Here is a 16364-nt window from a genome sequence, read left to right as displayed (position 1 = left end):
AGTGCAAACAATGTCAACATCTCAGGTTTTGAAGCAAAGATGTTCATAATGAGAACAGTCAAAATATGAGAAAATAAATAGAGTTTTTCACCCAGAGATATCAATGCCATTCACATTTCAGGGATGAGGAAACAGAGACTTGGGAAGCTTGCCCAAGACCAGGGCTCTCATCTTGAATCCCTGCCCAGTGAAATTCTGCAGCTGAACTAAAATTACGCTGAGTTCTGCATGAGTTTAACATCGCTATCTTAACTGTGTGACATCGTTTTCTACAACACAGGAAAGATGATCATCTTCAGTCTTGGAGGCCAAATTCTCAGCAGCAGATGTGAGATGGGATGCTTAATGCCCTAGGAAGTCATATCTCAAATATACTGACTTTAAAATGTGCATCTAGAAGCCTCACGTACAAGAAGGGTCCCTGTTGTGCTAGATGCTGTACAAAGACAGCTCCAAGAGATTGTCCTGATCCCAGAAAGTGTGTTTTCTGATTTCTTTCCTGTTTTCCCTGTGTCGCCTGCATTTCCACAAAGCACAGAGAGCTGAACTGAATGGCAGATCTGGGCAAAATCTGGCAGTTCTGAATTGAGCTAAACTGGTTTAATTGGAAACTAAAATCCCACTCATCTGGCCTGTAATTGCTATTAAAGGATCCTTTGAAGATGGATGTTTAGGGAGCTACACCAAATTAGAGCAGTTAAAGATCTGACTTAGTGTTTGTAGTCAAAGCCTGGGGAAGTGCCGTTGAGATGAACAAAAATGATGATGGTAGAAAAGACAAAATGAATGATTGAGATATCTCATGGAGCGTTGCTCAAAATGGGTCCTCAGGGAATGCTGATTTGCAACTGTTGCTTCTGAAAGGCGGATCCCCTTTTGTTTGCACAGAAATATCACTGACCGCCCTCTTTCTGCCTCTTGCTTGTTTATAATCTATCTTCTGTTTCCTATCAGTCTTGCTTGTTTCTTGGTCCATCCTTCATCTACTGGTGGCAGGAGCTAAAATACCCTTCTGCTTTGCATAGCAGGGATGTGTGTGTGATACGAAGCCAGATGGCTGCTGAGATGAGCAATTGAGAGTGTCTGCACGTTATTAATTGCAGCTGCTGTTTTTGCAGTTGGAGGTGATGGTAAGGATCCCAGCAGCAGCTGGAAACATATGGACAAAGGGATTTGGGGTGGTGGCATGTGATTAATATCCACTGGGTTGGGGTTTGTGTCTCCTGCCAGACAGTGGGATCATAGGAATGGGTTTATTTGAGCCTGCACTAAAAGGTGGTGGTCAGGAGCATATTTTGACGCACCAGTGTGATCCCGTTGTGCTTGGTTGGAGCTGAATTCATTTTCATTGTTTCTTGCTCTTCCTCCTTTGTTTTCCTCTTACAGCTGCATTGCATTACTAAAAATACTTAAAAACATATCATTTACTGAGCTGCTTCCTCTGCTTGTTCTGTTCCGGGCAAAAACATCCATCTCTCTCTGAATACCTATCTCATCTGCCTAAATTAAGTCACTGCTTCAAAGCAGAACTTCACCTTTAAGGAACAGCTTCTGTAATTCTAGCTTGTCTCCTCCTGTGCTAATGAGAGATCTGGCACTCCAGTTGAGGGCCTAGTTTGGTAATCGCTGAAGGGAAGGGTTGCTAATCCCATCATCCCCTAAATTGGAGGTTGGAGCACCTTGGCTTCTTGCTGAGAATTAAAAGGGCTGTTTTGGGTCAGGCTAAATCTTGTCTGACTCTGCAGCCTGTTTCTGTCAGTAGCCAGAAGGAGACGCAGAAGAAAAATAAGTAATTAGTATACTTTCCCTGCCTGTAACCCCCAGCCTCCAGCAATCAGCAGCTTAGGGACTTCATGAACTGGAGGTGTGTCATGCAGTCAGCAGAAGGCAGAGATGCATCCTTTTGTAAAGCTTAAGTAAGACTTGATATTCCTTGCTTTCTTCCTGATTTACTCATGACACAATACTCCTACAGCCTCATGGCTCAGGAGGTGGGCTAAACTTTAGATGAAGTTGTTCTTGATTCAGGATGTTTCATGGTCTTTTTCTGTAGGTGATGAGTTTTGCTGCATGGTGTCCCCTGAAGATGCTAGTTTGCAAGCTCTCTTCTGAATTTTCCTTCTGGAAAGCAGCAGTACCAGAATTTGGTGTTCTGGCTGTGACCTCTGCATGGAAAATATGGGTCTCCTAGTAGAAGGAACTAGAAATAAACCCCCCCGAAATGAATCCCTGTAAAAGAACCCTTTGAAGAAGCAAAGTTGACATAAAACAATTCAGCTCTGTTGATGACGCCGTGAAAACTGTCCCGCTTCAGAGCCAGAGAGGGTCTGGCTTGTTACATTTGGAAGCCTGTGGTGATGACAGTGGCCTAAGGTGGGAAGCTGACCGGTGACCATGCAGGTAGCTGAATCCCTTGGGAACGTTTGAGATTTTCCATCTGTCCATATCTGACATTAAGGAATATCTGCCACACCAGCTCTGTCTGTGAGGGTTTTTGTGCCTTAGGCCGTGCACACCTCTCTGCTCAGAGCCTCAGGCTTTTTGATATCTGCAGTTCAAGGGTTTTCAAATGGGGAGGGCAGCGGGGTGTCCTGATTTTGGCCTGTTTGCACTTTCTTTTTGGCTTCCTGCCCTGAGGATGGGAAGCAGTGGTTGCCAGCCACGTGGTAAACTGAGAAAGGGAGATCTCGTGCGTTTCTTTTCCTGAGGTGTGTGACTTTGATATGGTGATGTTACTGTGTCAAGAACATGTTGTTGCCTGATCTATGGTTTTTATGATGTTATCAAGGCTTTTGTATTTGGCCACAATTTTTGTATCTCCCTGTACTTCTCCTCCAGAGAAGCCTTCTTCAGCTCTCAAGGGAAGGAGAATGAGGTGACTTGCAGTTTGGGATGGGATAAAGTCTTCCTCCAAATGCAAGGTATAGAAGCTATACACTTTCCCTTCCCATAGGACAGTGATAGGTGAGTAAAACCCAACAAGATGACTCAGTTGCACTCAGCTTGATGGTTGTGCACAGAGGTCTCCATATTCTTTGTATGTCTGAAATCAAGTCCAACTTGATTCTACTTCTTTAAAAAATATATTCCCACATAAAAACAATTTATTTTTTTTCACACATTTAGCCACAGCCACGTATGCAATTACGTATATTTGCTGTGCGTGTGTTCGCACATACAATTGCTCTAATTCTGAGCATGGCTATTTCCTATCTGATGTGATCTGACTACAGCAAAAATTAAAATAAAGATTAGATTAGTTGCCATGGTAACAGCTACCCCTGCCTCATATGACGCACAGATTCTGTGAAGCGAAGGAGCACATATCAATTTACACTCTTAATTTTTGGGGACATGCAGGGTTCAGCTCTTCCCAGGAGGTCCTCTGATGACACCAAGTGATATCTCAGTTTTCATTCAGCAGGCTTATCCTCTTTGACTTTCTTAATTCACAAGAGCTTCAGAGCTGTTGCCACCATCTCTTGGTAGAAGCAATCTCATCTTCATTTTAGTTTCTTTCTTAAGCAAATGAGCTGAAAGACAATGAAAAAAGTCTGGTATGGGGGATACGGAGGCTGTGAGAGACGCACTAGTTAAACATGCAAAAGAGAGTAACTGTCAGATTTGCTGGGCTGTCTTGGTTCATTTGTTTTCATGATGTACGTCAAGGTTTTAAATGTTTCCGCCTTGTGTTGAAGAAAAGGAAACAGTCTCGAGTAGCTGTAGTCAATCTAGTGGTGTCTTGTGGTGTAAGATCCCACTCGTTACATCTCCCAGCTATCAGATCTTTTAAGGTGTAGGATGAGACAAATTATCAGGTCTGCAGGAATAGAGCACATGAAGAGATAATACACTTGACTGCAGTTAATGATTACTACTACGTGTCTGTGTACATTACAGGGATAATACGTCTTTCTGATTCTTGCCCATTGGGCACACATCCATGTCATCTTGCAGACTGCCTCCTTGTTCCCTTCTCAGAATTTATTCCACAGCTATCACCAGTCTCAAAGTTGCATCTTACAGTACAACATCCCACATCATTTCTTATTCACCCCGTTCCCTGCCACTTTTTGTCTACTTCTCCCAAAGAAAGTCCCCAGCTCCAGAAGAATCTGCTTACCTCGAGTACATTGAATACCTAGCTAACTATAGACCAAAAAAAACATGGACTTTGGAAATGGAAAATAAGGTTAATCACCCTTTCCCTCTGTGTTTAACTTGTAAAAATTAATTTCTCTCCTCCACCCATGACAGAGAGATCTCCCTGCTGATCTGTGTAGCAGTTCATGAACTTGCCTGACAGCAAACCCCAGACCTTACAGCTGGAAGCACAGCCCGGGGTTTCTTGCCTTCTTCTCCAGCAACGCGCACTTCAGTGCGTGCTTGTCCAGTTCAGGGAGCTTCAACCAGCCTGGAGCTTCTCACCAGCGTGGTTAGGACTGGATTCACTGGATCTAAATAGACTCTTTCTAAAGCTGGGACAAAGAGCCACAGGCTCTCATCAAACAACAAATCCTATGTCGTCTTGACTTTCTCATGGCAAAACCATCAGGAAGAGCTTGCTTTGTGGCAGCGGCTTAATGTGCTGGAAGAGGACAAACATCCCAGCTCATGCTGGAAAGACACTGGTGTAGTGTGAGGCATCAGTGCTGTCACAGCTGTAAGAACAAATATATTATGACTGCTAATTATATTAATTAAAGTAGTGCTGTTGTTTGTGTGAATGTTTATGGAGAGGAATACAGATTTTTTTCCCATTGTTTTACTCTCAGATAGAAGCTGGAGGTCTGCAAGGGGCTGAGTCTGCAATACGTGACCATGCATGCTGTGATTCCTGAAATATAACAATACATAATATATAAAAATATATTTTAAAAATGTATACAATGAAAGCTATATTCTTCTTTTTCAGACTGATTCCCTACAGATTTTAACGTTTGAAATATGTTTGCTTTCTCTAGCATCCCTAACTTGAACCATGACAACAGACACGTGTCCTGGAACCTCTCTGTGCCTCATTTTACCTCCAGTTTCAAGGAAGGAAATAAAACAACTGTTTTTCCTGTGTCCTTGCTTTTTGTGGTACATCCAGTATTCAGGATCTTAGCTTTTGTATTCACATAGCCTATTGCTATGGGATTGTCACTATTCCAGCCTGACTGTAACAAATCAGCATCTGTACTAAAGATGTGCTCCTCTGTGTGGTTCTGGAAGAGTCTTGGACTGTGGAGAACCTCTCTAGCTCCAAGGATGAACAGGGCTGTTCACTGAGCTCGCTCAGTCCCTGCTTGGCTCAAACCCACATGCAGTTCCTGGGGAGCACTGCGGTGCGTTTCCTGGCTCTCAGCTTTCTGGTACTTTCATAAAGCTCTCACTCTGCTGTTTTGTTCTCTTTTCCTCCTTTCCAGTCTCCGGCGCCCCACTGCTAGCAGCTAACATGAGGCACCGGCTCTGAAGGGGCAAGGTCCTTCCTTCCGCAGAGCTCTTGCTGTGGCTAGGAGAGGGCAGCTGCTGGCAGCGTAAGTGGGAGGAACGGGCTGTCTCTCAACACAAGTGCTCTATTTCTGGTCCGTTAAGGACTCCTGCAATAATGCGGAGTTCTGGATGTCTCCTTGTGGGGGCTGCAGAAAGCATTCATTGTCTTTCCTGCTATATGGCTTGTGACCAAAGCAGCTATCGTGGGATGGTGACGGTAAGAAATGCAGGAGTACCTGTGCCGGCTTTTGTCTCGTATTAATGCAGTCTCCTTGGTTATGTTAGCAGTGAGCGTTCGCAGAACAGTCCCAGTCTGGCCTTGCTAAACGTCCTCATTTTCTAACTAGATTCACTTGACAGTAGCCAAGTGTTGCCCTTCCTTCAGCAAGCTAATTTCTTCCTCTCTGCTTAGCAGCCTGCTTTTTCAAAAACTTGTGTAACCACAGCCTCCCTCCCAAATTGGCTATGACTCCCAGAAGCAGTTACAGAGCCACATCCACTCCTGCTCTGAGCATCCTGAAACTTAAGGCAAAAGGGGTGGAACAAGTACAGGGGCTTTCTAGCAAGCCCTGAAATAAAATGCCTCTTTGTTAAAATGTCACTTGTAAAATTAGCAAAAACTGATGCAGAAAGGAAGATAGGTGTGCTCTGTGTGGGACAGCAATGCTCCTGTTTGCCTCTTCAGCACCTGACCTTGGCATCATTGCTGCATCTTTGTCCCATTAGATTAAGAAAACCTGTCCAGCTCCCTTCCATCTTGTGAGTTAAGGAAGAGTGGAAATAATAGATTTTAGAACTGGAGAGGGCTTTGAGAAGTGTCCTGCTGCCCCAAAGTGAGCTTTGTACATTAATAGGATCGGTGCATGCATTTTTTTAAGTTGTTAGATACAATAACTGCATTTTGTCTTTACAAGCTATAGATTGAGATAAATCTATGCTCTTTTGGTATATGTTTCACTACAGATGTTATCAGCATGATCTGGATGAGGGAGACTGGTGGAAAAAAGAGCAATTCAGTCCTCAGCCCTACAGCAATATTGTGGTGTGATCCCAAACACGCCACTTCATCTCAACATGCTCCAAATCCCTTCTGTAAAAGGGGGCCAGAAGGATTTCTCTTGTGGCACATCCCAGTGGCCTGCCAGCATCCTTTGTCTGGGCTCGATCCTGCTGTGAAGAGCTGATGCATTTGTGCTGAGCACAGTGGGACCCCAGTCGTTCCCACCGCAGTGGGTCTGCAAGCCCTAAATGTGGGATGCAGACATTCACAATGCTCTTACGAAGCAAAGGAGCAGGTGGCAAAAGATTTTAGTTATCCTACATGTTATTTTACCCTGCCCATTGCTATGTTTCCTACAGCAGTAGTGGTTTGCGGTGTCTGGAGGACAGTGCAGGCCTAATCTGGCCTGGTTTGAACAGCATTCAGCTTTCCCTTTTTTTGGTGCTCTTCAGTGGCCCAAAGATTTGAGTCTCTCCATCTTTCCACCTGATACTTTTCCAAGCAAATGTAATCTAATGCTTACAGTGGGCTTTCTCAGGCACAATGTGTTGTGCTTCCTTCCTAGTACAAGCTGTCTCTGTTGGCTCTGAACTGCAATAACAACCATCTTTAATCATCTCTCTCATTCAGCACATAATAGGCAGCTTAACCACAGAAGATGAACTTGAGAATTTTCCTAGCCCACGTCTGGTATGATCCCAGACTGGTTTCTATTTCCTATCCCTTTGTAATAATTAGTTGGTGGTGAAACCCGAGGAGAAGTTGTCTGGCCTCACAGAGCTGATGTTTGCTTCCTCCGACAGATGAAAACAGGAGGAGAGTGGGTGAAAAACACCGGGTCACACTGCTCTCACAAGACTTACAGAGAGAAACAGCAGCTAATCTTCATCCTGAAATAATCACTTGGAAAGTCTGAGCTTCCCGGGGGGGATGTATCAGCTATAATCCTGGGAAGAGTTCCTGTCTGCTAATCAGTGACCAAACGGTCCAGCGCAGCAGGTGATGATTATCCACTTCCATCATCTTCTGCTTTCTAGTGCCAGGTCTTCCCCAAAAAATATCACGAAGCCTTCCTCACCCAAGTGGTACATTTTCCCAGACAGACTTGCTTTGCTCTTGCAGCCCAGAAGATATGGGACAGTGGTGACTACATGTGGAGTGGAGGAAGGAGACCCGTGCTGGGTTAAAGAAGGCTGTGTGTGTGAAGGCTGTTGGTGTAAAGGCCTTGCATGTGGGCCACGTGTTTCCTTTCCCACTTTGTTTTCTGTGGGTACACCTCTGGGTGAGCTGAACAGCGTGGTGTTTGACAGAAATTGCTTCTGGAACTGGTGTTTGTCCCCGGCCGGACCCAGAAGACCTGCATAAGTGCCTCACGCAGCAGGGCTGGGTACATTAACTCGGCGGGCGATGGGGCCCTGCAGTGCTGGCACCACAGGACTCTGCTCCAAACAGAAGCAAAAAGAGCCACAGAGAGCATTTTGAGAAGGGTCTAAAATACAGCATGCCTGGCAGTAATGCTACCTACCCAAGCAAATCTTGCAGAAAGCAAAGGAAGACAGGAGAAAGTTGGAGCTTGGGGTGATTTTGCAAACTGAAGACATCCTCATGTGCTTCCCCGCTGAATGAGTTGCCCCCAGGTGTTTAACTCCTAACATTTCTGGGTGTCCACAGCTGCTCTGCAGGGCAAATAAGGCTTTAGCTGGTGTTAGAAGCTGATACCTCGTTCTGGATTCCTCTCCTAAATGAACTGAAAGCTGTTCTGCTCTATGTCTTGCCACTTTCCTTCTGTAACGAAACATCTAAGCAGGCAAATACCCTTTGTAATTTATATTTGGGGATTGTAGGTGTCCTTAAGTCTGTAAACAGGCTAAAAAAATCCACTTTTTCTGCAGGATGTAGTTGTGTTTTTGTGTGAGCTAGGTGCTGTCAGGCCAGCTGCTCTGGGATGTCAGCGCATTTTGCTGTCACTCCATTTTTTTTTAGTAGCTGCAGCAGGCTTTGGGGATCCGTGGCTCTGGCCTGGCACACCGCACAGGCCCCAGGCTCTGTGGGATCTCTGTAGTGATGTGTACAGGCCTTGGAGCCAAGGCCTCTGCTGGGAGCTCAGCCCTGCTTAATCCATATTGCAGCAGGCTATGGGACCGGGTGCTAGTCCCTGGTCAATCTAGGAGCAAAGCAGGCATCAAAGCTTTGCAAGAAAGTTGGATTCAATTCATGGAACCTGAGATGTTTTGGATGAAACTCTGTATGCCTTTCTTGGTGAACTAAGGCTTTGGAAGATTTCTGACCAGCTCTGCTGCTCACATCTCCACTCAAGGAATGGAAATATCCAGTGCCACGCTGCAAACACAGCAGAGAGAGACAGCTCCCTGCCTCAAAATGTGGACTCTCCAGTGTGGGTTGGTCTTTCTGGCTTCCTTCATGAGTTCCCAGTATGATCTATGCCTGTATTATTCCTGAGGTCTTTCATACATAGATGTATACATAGGTGTGCATAATGTCCTCATTACGCTGTGATTTTTTTTCTTTTAATACTGTTGTTGTAAGGAGCTTAAAGTGTTACAGGACAGAAGCAGGACACAATTTATGTTTAGTATTTTCTCAGTGAAATCAGCAGCTTTCCTGGCTGCGTCCCCAGTCTTGATGTTGATATGTTTCTCTCTGCTCCGGGATAAAAGCAGCACCTGCATAATAACCAGCTCTGAGATGGTATCTTCTGGGCAGCTCGTTTAACAAATTATAGGTTGAGCAAATTAAAAGCAAATGGGAAAGGAACAATAACAAGCAGAAGATGTGTTTGCTGGCACTTTCACTAAGAGGTCAGGGCATTTAATTCTTGAGTAGCTCTATAAGAAGCTGCCAACTATTTTTCTCCATCCTTTACATTGACTTTCTTTCCATCATTTTGGCTGGATGCCTCGCAGGGCTGGATGCAGCTGTGGTGTGGGCAGGCACCTGGTGCACCGTGAGGAGGAGGCTCAGAGCATCACCTCTGCTACTCCCCACCACAAACCAGCACAGCAAACCTGACCCTGGCAATTCCCTCTCCCTTGGGATGACCAGAAACCAATTGCTCTGATAACTTACTTGCATAGCTCGAAGTCCCACAGAGATTTCTGACACCCTAAAAGACTCTTATCTTCCCCAGTTTTCCCCTCCTGCCTGCTGTGGAGAACAGGGAGAGCTTCCAGTCCACCCCAGATCCTGTCTTCTGTAACTGAGCCTCAGCATTGAGAGAATAAAACTTTGCAGCAGACCCATCAATTCCTGTGTAATGTTTCCTCTGAATCCTCCTGGATTATACAGCAGGTTTTATTAATGCTTTCTAACAAAAATGTCACTTGTGATATAACTAGATAGCCAAGCACTATCTGGAGGAATTTAATTGCATTAATTTTTTTATTTTTATTTCTCCCGCAGACAAGTCCTGCTTTCTTCTGCTACTCCCTCCTGACACAAACGCTTCTGCTGCTTGAGGATTAGAGACAGCTTTATGTTGCCTATAAAATGGGCTTGATGTCAGCTCAGTCCCTCAGCTGCCTTTTCTGTTTCTCTGGTCATTCAGATGACTGGAGACTTGGAGCAAGGTGCACAGCAGGAGAGTTTGTGGCTGAGCAGATGAGCTAAAGAGGCTCAAAATGTAATTAATTGTGTTTTGCGGAAGGGGTGAGCAAGGTGCAGAGAGGCTGTGTCATATGTAAGGTGCTACGTGACACCCAAACCATCAATAACACCTAACACGAGTTACTGAAGGTTGAAGAGCTCAGGGCTGGGGCAGCACAATCCAGCTCTGCTGGGTGATTCCTGGAGGAAACAAATGAATAAACTGGACATGAAAGACCAGGAAAGAGCACTCAGGCTGAGCCAAGGGGTGAACCGTTTCTTTAGTCGCAAGGATATTGCTGTTCCCAGAAGACAAATGGCCACATCTGAAATAGTCATGGATTTCCAGGCATTGATCCAGATTGCTTGTGGATCTCAAGCCAGGAAAATAGGCTTGAATGGTTAAAAGGTATAAATTACTTTAAATTAATCATTGATTTAGTCCGCCTCCCCAGAAGCTGGATTCCATGTCATTGAATCAGGAATAAGTTCCCATTGCACACAGAACTGTAAGAGAAATGCTCGTATTCAGTATTTCGGCCTCTTGTTCTTTCTGTGAGGCATCTACCATTTCCCGCTGAGATGAGTAGGTGTTGTGCAGTCCCCGGCAGCGAGCAGAAAATCTCCAAGGGCAGTACAAACGCGTTTTCAACCCTCCCAGCATCGATTACACCCATTCAGAAAAGCAGAGGAGCCAACAGATTTCTCCCAGGTGCGATAGGGGTGGGGGGAGTGTTCCCCTCTGATCTTTACAAAATGGGGTTAAACGTGACAAACACCCAGCTGAGCCTGCCACCCTCCTGCACCCAGGGGTGCTGAGAGCAAAGGGACAGGGCTCACCCTGTAGCTGGTTTCAGCGGCGTTCCCTGGGAGGGAAATTCACTGCTGCGGCGTAAATTACAGGATCAGCTCCTCCTGGGTGAGCTGATGGTAAAAGCCTGGAGACAGAGAAGATGTGGGGCTTGTAAGGAGAAGAGAGAGGCTCCAGAGAAGATGCTCCAGCTGGCTGATGAGCTGTTTCACTGGTGTTGGCTTCTGCTGTAGCAGCCCGACAGCTGGGTAGGAGAGGGGGCGGGCTGCGGGCACTTACAGGAGGTACCCCCAATAATTTCATTATTTGGAGGAAATATCAGGAGAAAGATAACAGCAAGGTGATGCCTAGAAACCTTGCTAAGGGAGAGGTGATGGACACACTTGATTACTTAGCTGGTGACAGATGCAGCAAGTCATCAAGTCACTGCGTGTAATGGGTAGCAGTTGTGAGTGGGCTCCTTCCAGCATTGGCTGTGAAGGGAAAACACGTTAGCTGGAACCTCTCCCCGAGGTATTTAATGAGGTGTTCCTCATTAGCTGGATCTGGAGAGCTGGCTCCATGCATGCACTCAGCCTGCTCTGATTGTGCAGCAAACTGATGGACACAGCCCAGTTCCTAACTGGAAGGGGATGGGAACATGTGTGGTTAGCGGCTGTGGCTTAGCCGAGGGCTGCTGAGAGGTGATGCTGTCTGTTGGTCACTCGTGAACAGCTTTCCCAGCTCCCGAGAAGAGCTGAGAAATCCAGATCTGCAGGGAATGCGGGGTCGGCTGTTAAGTAATGGGTTGCTTTGGTGGAGTTAAACTCCCTGCTGGCTGGGCAGAGGCTGCGTGGCCAGGCTGCAATTAGCAGCAGTGTGAATGAGCAGTAAGTAGAAGCCCTGGTGCCCAATCCCTCTCTGCGAGGTGGGGAAAATCCAATTCTCATCTGACTAGACAGCAGGGGAAATGCTTCCATACCCCCTGCAACCACCTATCCTTTTAAAATTAAATAAATGAGCATACATGAGAACATGGTGGGGGGAACCTTGTGGTTAGAGGAGGCCATTTTCCTCCTTTCAAACCATCACAGAAATGCCAGTCCAAGCTCTCACCAGCTGGGATCGTCTTTCTCTTCCTTAATCGTGTTGTCTGCATCTCAGGCTTTTCAGAAAACAGCTGGTGAATTCAGCCTGTATCCAGCATGCTGCGGCATCTTTGGGGCAGTCTCTCTCTTGCTGGGCCACAGAAAATTGTTGCAGCTCAGCCCTGGCTTTATTAGTCCTGCAGATCCTTGCCCAGCACCTTGCTGCGTTGCTCACCGCCTCCCCCAGCCCCAGCAGTGCCAGCCAGGCTTCCTCTCCTTGCCTCTGCTGCCTGCCCTCAGCCCGAGCTGCTGCTCTGCTTACGGCACAGTTAGATCCTCCAGGTGTTGGATACACATGCTGTTTTTTCCTATTTTCTTATAAAAGAGGTGAATGATTCTAGGCATTGCTTCTATTGCCTGAGATTCCTCAGGCAAACCGTGACTCCTCGCACAGACAGGTTAAGTGTCCTTGCTCCTTTTTCACAAACGATTTAGTGAGGAAAACAGCAAAGCCCTTATCTTCTGCAGGCCGTTGAGGGATTGAGTGCTCAGCTGGCGGCTGTGGGTCCCCTGGGCAGTGGGGTGGGATGCTCACAGCAGCCTCATGGTTGTGTTGTGTCTCTGGGTGACACAACCCCCCCAAAATACCTCTCCCTGTGCCTCCCAGACTGTGGGGCAGCAAGAAGGGTAGGGGAGGCAGGTCATGATTGTCGTCTTGGGATGAGCCTCAGCTGATCTAGTCTCCGTGCCTCAGTTTCCTGCTCTGCCAAATGTGCACCTTACCATCCCCCTTCTTCTCTACCTTCCTGCCTACTTCCTTGCGGTAACATCCATGATATATTACTATTAGATTATGTCAATGATATATTATTTGAAGCAATATCCATAATTTGAACCAATGTCCATAATATCTATTTGAGATAACGGCTGTGTGTTTAGGCAGCACCTCACAATATCAGTCCTTGATCCCTGTAGAAGGAGCGTGGTGAAATATAAGCGACTCTTACAAAAAGCATATTGATGTGGTGGCGGAAAGGGTGATGAAGAAGGGGTGTGCAGCTCTGCCCCCATCTGTGTTAGCTGAGGGTCCATCAGGAAAATGTTCCTGTAAACCAACATCCCCTGTAATGACATTTGGGTTTCTCAGCTCCACGAGTCTTCTTAAAAGACTATGTGAAATTTAATTAGAATTTCACATTATCGTGGTGTTGATGACAGGTGAATCCTGTGCTTAATCTCTTACTTGGTCTTAATCAGCCTGCTGGGTGGAGGGGGAGTTAGAAGGGTCTTGATGATGGTTGGTTTTCCCTACATGTGCACTGTCTGTGTGTGGGATGGGGAAAGGGAAACAGCACAATTTCAGTGACTCTTAAAACTAATTAACATTAAAACCTGTCTACAAAAAAGATGCCTTTCTGTAGCTGCTGTCCTACCCAGCTGTAGTGGGTGAGTAATGCCTCCCCTTATCTGCTGGCAGAGCTACAGGCTGCTGGTGCTCCTCTAGGTGTTACTGCTCTGGATTTGCCTACTCCCCCACCTGCTGACTTGGCATGTCCCTGCAGCGTTGTCTGCTCCAGAGGGGAGATATGTCTCCTAATTCACTGATTTACGGATTGCATCAGTCTGTGGACAGTATGGTGAAGCAGAAGCATCTGTTGCTTGCTAATTTCTTAAAAGAAAACATTGGGTTGTGTGGAGGGCAAACACTGGTGACTGCTCTTGGCAGGAGATGAAACTTTCTTGTCTTGGGGTTCTTCACTTCTCCCTTCGATTACTGTAAATAAAACTTTGCAAGGATTGTGAGATCGCACTGCTGCTCTCTGCTGAGGGTCCTATCCAAACCTGATGGATTAATCACGTATGAACTACCAGAGTTTTCATGACACCTCACTATCATGGCATCTTTTCCTCCTTTGGATCATGCTCTTGAAGGCAGAGAGATGTCTATCGCAAACACCTAATCTCAAACCCATGAGGAGCAGTTGTTCTGTATAGACCAGTGGGTAGTTACGGGATCTGATGTGGGGTGTGTGCATGCCTACATGTGCCGTAAGCAAACACAGCACTTCTGATCTGTTGTGTCTGGGAGCTGGATGTGTCGGGACAGCAGATACTTTGAGGGAGGGGAGAGCCTCTTCTCTGTATCTGGTGGTGACACCGGGTTGGTGCTGTAGGAGCTGAGAGGCAGGAAGATTGAGTGTGTTATGAGACGGGCTCTGCAGCAGAGCTAATGGGTTGGAGTCAAGTGTTTTGACCAGATGCTTCCCCAGGCTCTGTGTAAGATAAAACTTGTGCAGACACCATGATGCTAGGAAATGTTTGACGTGATGACCTTATAATCACTTCATTTAAGGATGTGATTAATGATCTGTGCTTTGCCATGTTGTAATGTGATAGCCCATATGGAGTCTGCGGACATCTGCTCTCTACCAGAGGGTAAATATTCACGAGGCAGCATCCTACAGACCTTGTTCACAGCTCGCTGAAGTCACTGCAGCAGCTTTCATGAGGCGATGTGGGTTCTGCCTATAGTACAAAAGGATCCAAATGGTCATTTTTTTAATGCACTCCGCTGTTAAGGAGACAGGATACCCACTGAAAAGGTTTCTAGACTTTCACACAAGACAAATAAGGGCTCCCAACTGTGACCTTTAATTTTCACAGACGTCTTGTTTATTCTGCTGCTCTGAGGAGTTAAGGGCTCACCTTGTGAACCTTTCCGTTGTTGTACAGCAGATTGAGCTGTGAGTGACCCAAGAGTTTTTGCAAGCTAGAAGAACTTACAACAGATCATACCTGTGTCCAAGGTGTAAGACATTTTGAAGGGACATTAACTGCTTTTCAGCACCGGCTGTGTTTCCAGCTCTTAATCATCATCGTGTTGCTGTGGAAAGCCTCAGCCCTTGGTTGAAGAACATCGGGTGAAAAACGAGCAGTAGCGCCTTAAGCAGTGATGGACTGATCAAGGGCATGTCTTCTTCAGAGAGAAACACCATCTGGTGATAACGTTGAATCTGACATTCCTCAAAGCTAGATTTTCCAGGAATTGAAACTGGCTGGAGTATTGTGATTTATGCTGCTGGTAATTAGTGGCTCTTGCGCTCTGGCATGCTGCAAGTTGACCATCCGGTGGATGTAACAGGCACAAATTAAATCTCCTCTTGTTGGCCCACAGAGCTACATTAAATCTGTTTCAAAGGGGATTCAGGCCCCATATACAGGGACAGCTTGATCAGGAAAACCACTGAAAATAATAAAATTGTTAGGGTGTGGAAAGCTATAATCTGTCATTTTACCCACAGTAACTAGCTCAGCCTGCCTTCACTGGGAAATAGATTATGATGGTTTAAACCAGCAGGTTGGGTGCTTTTCCCTGTAAGGATGAGTGAAATGAACATATTTGCACCTCATGCAGGCTGAGAGCATGCTTTGCAGTCAGCTCTGGTATTGCCTGAGGCTCAACCAGGCAGTGGTATCTGCTCAGAAAAGGAAACTTTTCTTCATGATCAAAAGCCCAGTTCACCACTGATTTGTGACATCGGCTAAATCCCATCCTTGGAAGCATCATTAAATTCACATAAGACATACTCCCAACAGAAAAGCATAATGCTTTTGGAAGGGCAGTTCCTTGTTCATGTGATGTTTCGTGCATGGGGCCTGACTCTGCCCCCCCCTGTACATCATTGTTTTTTTTTTGTGGTGCTACCTTGGTTTTACGTGGTGAAAGCAGTAACCACAGAAAGTTATCTTAAGGCTTGTGAGCAGTCACACTGAAACCAGTAAGCCAATGTAGATACCAATAATAATAATAAATAAATAAACAACAACTAAACAAACATAAAACCCACCACGTTTTGCTGGATCAGGACCTCACTATCATGACTCCTACTCCCTCAAGGCTGTTAACTATCCTAGCAGCCCAAATGCAAATTAAATGTATTTGTGTCTTCTTGGAGATGAAGGGGAAGATAAAACCAAATATAATATGTAATATATAATGTATAATATATAATGCATCCTCTGATTTCAGTTTGAGGAGCCAACAGCCCTTTGACTAAACTCTCTACCAGCATTTCTTGTAAAGAAGCCGTAACACTGAGGTCTCTGGACTGTGGGGTAGAGCTGCAGCTGGGCATGCTGTGCATTTTTCTGTCTTTCAGACCGACTCTCCTTTGGCCTGGTCTGGCTGGTAGAGAGGCCCACGACGTGACAGAGGAGAACAAACTGGATGTCTGTGAGCTGGGAGAATAAAGCCACATAACTTCAGGCCTGCTCTTCAAATGAAGCTCCTTGCTAATTAGTTTGTCAGTGGGAGCCTTTGAGAATTAAACACAGGAGACATAATCTCTCTGCAAGGTAATTAAAATTATTTGCCCCTTGCTGATAACTGACCTGCTAATTTCCT

General features: G+C 45.8%; 1 long non-coding RNA gene across 3 annotated transcripts; it reads left to right on the top strand.

Annotated features, from left to right (window-relative positions):
• Positions 1-5070, top strand: LOC310903371. 3 transcript variants are annotated; one of them, XR_014587484.1, is made up of 4 exons: positions 1-1916; positions 2054-2708; positions 2839-2964; positions 4258-5070. It is a non-coding gene; the product is annotated as an uncharacterized lncRNA (long non-coding RNA). The 3 variants fall into 3 exon arrangements; XR_014587485.1 differs by having other exon boundaries at positions 2054-2964; positions 4965-5070; XR_014587486.1 differs by having other exon boundaries at positions 2054-2964.
• The last annotated feature ends 11294 nt before the right edge of the window (positions 5071-16364 follow it).

This window comes from Anser anser (assembly GCF_964211835.1).
Source record: "Anser anser genome assembly, chromosome: 8".
NCBI classification, from domain to species: Eukaryota; Metazoa; Chordata; class Aves; order Anseriformes; family Anatidae; genus Anser; species Anser anser.
Note: the sequence above shows the minus strand (reverse complement) of the source record. Positions and strands in the feature narration are given on the sequence as shown.